The sequence below is a fragment of the Oryzias melastigma genome, linkage group LG13, assembly GCF_002922805.2.
Source record: "Oryzias melastigma strain HK-1 linkage group LG13, ASM292280v2, whole genome shotgun sequence".
Classification (NCBI taxonomy): domain Eukaryota; kingdom Metazoa; phylum Chordata; class Actinopteri; order Beloniformes; family Adrianichthyidae; genus Oryzias; species Oryzias melastigma.
Window position 1 is genome coordinate 32,684,869 of NC_050524.1, and position 5,519 is coordinate 32,690,387.

General features: G+C 40.8%; 2 long non-coding RNA genes across 3 annotated transcripts; both read left to right on the forward strand.

Annotated features, from left to right (window-relative positions):
- Window positions 1–2,221: 2,221 nt before the first annotated feature.
- On the forward strand, window positions 2,222–3,742 carry LOC118599547. Of its 2 annotated transcripts, XR_004948944.1 has the most exons (4): window positions 2,222–2,385; window positions 2,813–2,861; window positions 2,971–3,019; window positions 3,608–3,742. It is a non-coding gene; the product is annotated as an uncharacterized LOC118599547 (long non-coding RNA). The 2 variants fall into 2 exon arrangements; XR_004948943.1 differs by having other exon boundaries at window positions 2,223–2,861.
- A 526-nt stretch (window positions 3,743–4,268) lies between these two features.
- Window positions 4,269–5,164, forward strand: LOC118599548. The gene is made up of 2 exons (XR_004948945.1): window positions 4,269–4,386; window positions 4,743–5,164. It is a non-coding gene; the product is annotated as an uncharacterized LOC118599548 (long non-coding RNA).
- Window positions 5,165–5,519: the final 355 nt, after the last annotated feature.

Consider the following 5,519-nt stretch of genomic DNA (forward strand, 5'->3'; position numbering starts at 1 on the left):
CTGGGATGGATGTTTGTGGTGATCAACAGTGGAGGAGAAGCAGACTCCATCCTGTTGTGTTTGAGCCTCAGAGATGAAGAACAGAGACCCACCTGTCAAAGTCAAAGAGCTTTTCTGACCGCCAAATAAAGTTTAACCCACGTTTGGAGGTTGTTAATTTACAGGTCCGCCTATATTGAAACATGGGTTATAGAATGTTATGTTATGACTGACTTAAAAATAAAACATTCTACAAAGTAGACCCCGCCCTCCTTCCTCATCCGTCTTCTTGGTTTAGGAGAGACCCGCAGCTGAACTGTCCCTCCGCCCCTCCCTCTCTCTAAACACCTTTCCCTTTCCTGCTCAGCGGACAGGGGCGCCTGCACCAGCAGAGGCGCTAATTCGCTGATTTCAGGCCGGTCAAAACATGACAGGTAGTAGACGATCATTTTTTCCTCCCAGCGGTGAGATGCCGCCCCCTTTGAATCGGTGCCCCGGGCAGCTGCCCGTATTGCCCGTGCCTTAAACCGCCACTGGATAGGCGTGCATGTATACAGGCTCCGCGCAGTTCTCTGAGTGTCTCTGCGGTGGCTCAGCGGTATGGCAGCCGTTTTTCACCCTGGGGACCTGAGATCAAGTCCAGCGCATTGCTTATCTCAGATGTGATATTTTAATTAATTTATTTTTTCCCCCATCTATCTGTCCGTTTTTCATCAAAACACCTCCAGGGTCTAGTTAGCTCCCTGTGTGTCTACCAACTGTGATTTTTTTGAAGCCCTGCAAGGGCTGCTGTGGATTTGATGGGGCTAAACTTGTGTTTTGGTTGGTTGCTAGGCAACGCTTCGAAACGTATTTCCCGGCCGAATCGGGCCCAAACAATGGCTCGGTTCAATCGGGGAGATCCCTGCTTAGGTTCTCTGAAAGTTTCAGTCGGAAATTCTGTGTCATTCTGGAGTTATGAGCCGAAACGTGGGGCGCAAGGCTCCCGTGCGTCCGGGTCCTGTCAGAGAGGCAGGATCACGTGACCTGCCGCCGCCCCCGCGTCTTGAGGTACTTCGAGACGCTACCCGACACCCCCGCAGTTGGGTGATCGGGTAGCCGAAACAGAGATCCGAAAACTGTATATATATATATATATATATATATATATTATAATATTATAATATATATAATATATATATATTATATATAATATATATATATTTAACAGCTGATCGCCACAGTTGCTACTAATCCATAAACGGATCAATCCTTCAACAGAGTTACCACGTTCAAAGGATGACTTCAGTTACAAACTAAAAGGTAAATACGACTTAGTTTAAGTCCTTGACATTTCTCCTTCGTTGCTAATTTAAACAGTTCATACATTTCATAAATACAACGTTATCATATTTGTTTACATAAAGACCCCAAAACGTGTTTTGTTTGTTAGTTTTAGTATTTACTTGTAGAATTTTCCTGATGATCATGGAGGACATAAGAAGAAATGAGGATTAAAATTATGTTTTTTAATATTTAATGATTGAAATAGTTGTGAATCAAGAGCAAAGGAAAACGTGTTAGTAAAAATGTTGTAGTTGTGTAAAATCTACAAGTTCTACAGACACATTTCTGTACTGTCACAGTAAATGTTAAAGTTGTTGATGGTTTCATAATTGCTGAGGCAGGAGAAATAACATTACATTTAGTTTGTAATTACCATTTAATCTAAAATTTAAATTATTTTCTCTATGGTTGATATGATAAACACATGAAATTTTCTGTTTATGTCCTGGACAAAAACCGTCCTCCAGGAGAGCTCATAGTGAAGGAGGATGATATCTGCTCAACCGTGAAGACTTTTAGGGCCTGAATATAGTAAAATGGATGGAATCCACCGTAAGTATTCTTAGTCCAAAATACTGTAAAGAAAATATCATGTGACACAAGATTTGAAGATTTGTTATTTCAGATTGAGAATGTTTGTCTAATAGCTGTGAGGAAAGCTGCACAGACATGTCATTAGTCATTCTGGTGCATCTTTTCTCTGGTTATAGACATGATGGTGTTAATGTCTGTGTGTTTCTGTTTCCTTTAGGAGAAAAATGTCTACATTTCTGACCTTTACTGGCTTTATGACCACCTGGAAGGATCTCCAAGTTGACCTACTGCGCTCCTGCTGGTACTATTTTGATCGTTTTTTGTTTTGTTTTTTCTCCTGTGTGTGCATGTGAGTATGTGTCTATGTCCATGTGTGTGTGTGCATGTGTGTGTGCATGTGTGTGTGTTGGGGTGTGTGTGCATGTGTGTGTCTGTGTGCATGTTTACTAATTAGTATCAATGTAGGAAACCTTCAGGTCAGAGGTCATGCTGATGTTTCCAGCTTAGAGCAGACAGACAGGTCCAGCTGATCTCTACCTGCTTTGTGTGAGTGTCCTCGGTCTTTCTCACTCTGTGTTTTTAACAGGATAGAGAAGAAAAGGAGAGGTTGATGTGTCGTGTTTTGTGGAGGATGATGATAACATCTCTATTCAGACAATATTTATAGCTGAGAAACAGAAACTCTTTCTGGACTCACTTCACCCTGATGGTTTTGGTGATGATCTCTACAGAACAATATTTAGGTTGATGCTACAGAAATGAAAAGTTGCTCTGACCTTGTTCAAGGACAAGTGTGTTCTTTGGATAGACTGTCTAACAGTAGCCTGTTAGGTTCTCAGGCTGAAAGGTTCAACATGGAACCATGTTAACAGATTTAAAGGTTCAACATAGAGCCACATCTCAGAATACTTTATTTATTTATCTATTTTGACTGGCAAACATTTGATTTGTGTGTTATTTGTATTCTCTGCAGTACCAGGAGAATCTTTGACCCTGTCTGGAGAACTGGAGGAGACCTTCAGGTGTGTTAATACAAACTTCTGAAGCTCATTGAATATATAATAATATAATTAAAAACTATCAGGTTCACGTCAGCTCTCTTTATTTAAGTTCTCCTGTTTTCTTTTTCAGTTCTTTTCTCAGCAGATGTCAGGCAGCTGCTGCAGCATTTCATGCTGATGTGAGTATTTTCTTCCTGTTACTTGAGTATAACGTTTCAGCATGTTAAAATAAATGTATTTTACTTTACTATAAGCTCTGTGCATCACCACCTCATCTGAAATGACATTAAGTGAAGTAAGTTTCCTCAGAAAGTTCCACCAAAAAACCAGTCCCAGTCTTCCGTTGTGATAAAGATTCTATTTTCTTTCCTTAAAGCTGTTTATACTTCATCACATCAGTCTCATCCACAATCACCGCTCTAGTTCAGACTAATGTTGGCTGGTTTTGCTTGTGACTGTCCACAAAACCTGCCATGACCTTCTGAGAGGTGTTTATGCTTTTCTAGTGATGTGATCGTCTCCAGCGTTTATTTTTAAGGTGAAGAACATTTTCCTCACAGTCTTACTGTGTTTGTGAACACACAGACACATGAGAGGTGGAGGGGGACTGATGTACTCCTCCACTAAAGAGAGTTAGAGTTAAATAAAATTAAAAAAGGGGCAAGAAATATCTTTCCAGTAACTTGTTTTTCTATATAGTTCTCCGCTCTCTCGGTTTCTCTGTGTCTGAAGGTCTGAATTCCTAAACTACTGTCTGGTCCATGCAGGTCTCCCCGGTGCTTACAGCTGTGGAGGGTCTCTGGTGTTCCAGCAGGAGTCGGTGCTCACCTCATCATCTCAGCTGTTCAGCATTGAAGCTCTGCAGCTTCCAGTGTTCATCGACAGATCGTTGTCTACCTTTAGATATTGTACCTGCAGTGTCTCTGATATTCATGTTAAACTCTAAGGTTCTCCTCACCCTCCAGTACTCTGCTCATGAACTGTTTCCTGTCTGCAGAATCCTTCAACCACGAGTACCAACAACCAACCATCTCTGGACCTCTCCACTCAGCTGCCTCACAGCTACAGACTCGGTTCTACCTGCTCACCGTGTCCTCCAGAAGGACAAAGGAACCTCCCCAAGCCTTGGACACCTTCTGCAAACCCCGGTGCAGCCTCTCCTCTCTTGGTTCTCCATCTCTCCCCACCCCCCCTGACTGCACGCTGACTCCAGATTCATCCCCATCTCTAAATAAATCACTTCCTCACACACAGACATGTTTCCAGCACGTGGGCCCTTCTGGCCTTGTGAAACCATGACAACGACTTCAGTAAGTTTTCAGCATTTTCGTTTTCATCAAAGCTGTTTACTGTAGTCCCAATAACCCGAGTGAACGTACTAAGACAGCAGCAGAGTAGAGTCCATTCACACCGGCCTTTCTCTCTTGGACATGGACGGAGATTCAGTTTCTGGACAGAAGAGGCATTGCTGCTTCTGCAGGAACTCTGCAGCTGATCTTCAGGTTCCAGAGACGACCACCTCCACACCTGAAGTCCAGTCAGACAGGTGAGGCGGGGGGTCAACAATTACAACATTAGTAGAATGTGATTGTGATCACACAATGTTAATGTAGAGACTATTCAGCTCAGTGCAGGTTTATATACATGGTAGCAATCTTCATTTAATGTGTTAATCAAATCTTCTATTAATGCTGATGCTGGCAGGTGTTTTAATGTGGAGGTCAGTGATTTATTCTTCATTTTCTTTAGGTGTTGCTGTAACTGAATCAGTCATTGCTATCATACTAAACTCCATCAGAGCAGAAGGAGTGAAGTCATTGTTTCCTTAATCTTTAGGATTTTCATGAGATCCAAACAGTCTGGAGTCTTTTCTTATCTCTGAATCATTTTCATGTTTTACAGGATGTGTCGGCAACAGGAAGAGAGGAGCAGTGAAGACATTTGATTCAGAGAGACTCCCCCCCCCCCACCGCCACAAACACTACTGCTGTCACTTTTGTCTAAATAAATTGTTAATAATTTATTTCCTGCATTTTTATTGAACATTTCATAATCCACTGTAACATAACTCTAGCAGATGATTATGACATAACATGAACAAAAACAGGAACCAAAGATATGATCCAAGAATGCTAACAGCTCAGTCACTTTTGTCTCCTCCTTCAGAGGTCGCCTCAGCCAATCAGCATCAGCGCTTCACACGGGTGGTTTTTACACCTGTGTGATATTGACATGGAACACCAGATGTTCTAAAGTTTATTCATTTGAATTACTAAAAATGTTTAGTTCAACATGAAATTAGCAAAAAAGAAAACAAAGAAAAACTACAGAGCCTTCTATTAATCACAAACTTAAAAAAATGGAGAGAAAAAAGTTTCACCAATTGTTCAAATCATTATTTATAAATATGTTTCAGTCTTTGAAAGGCATGAAATTCTCAGCTATTAGATTAATTATATGTTTTAATTCCTCAAAGAAAATGGTCAAATGTTTGTCATTTGTATATTTACATTTATCAATACATTGAGATAAAACATTGAGAACATTTCTAAAACAAACGGGTTGAGGTTTTAATAGGATTGATGCAAAAGGAGCAGCTGGGGTCAAAATACTTTAGAAATCTTTGGAAAATAAGATGTTAACTACAGTAAGAATGAAAATAAAGACATAAAAAAGGAA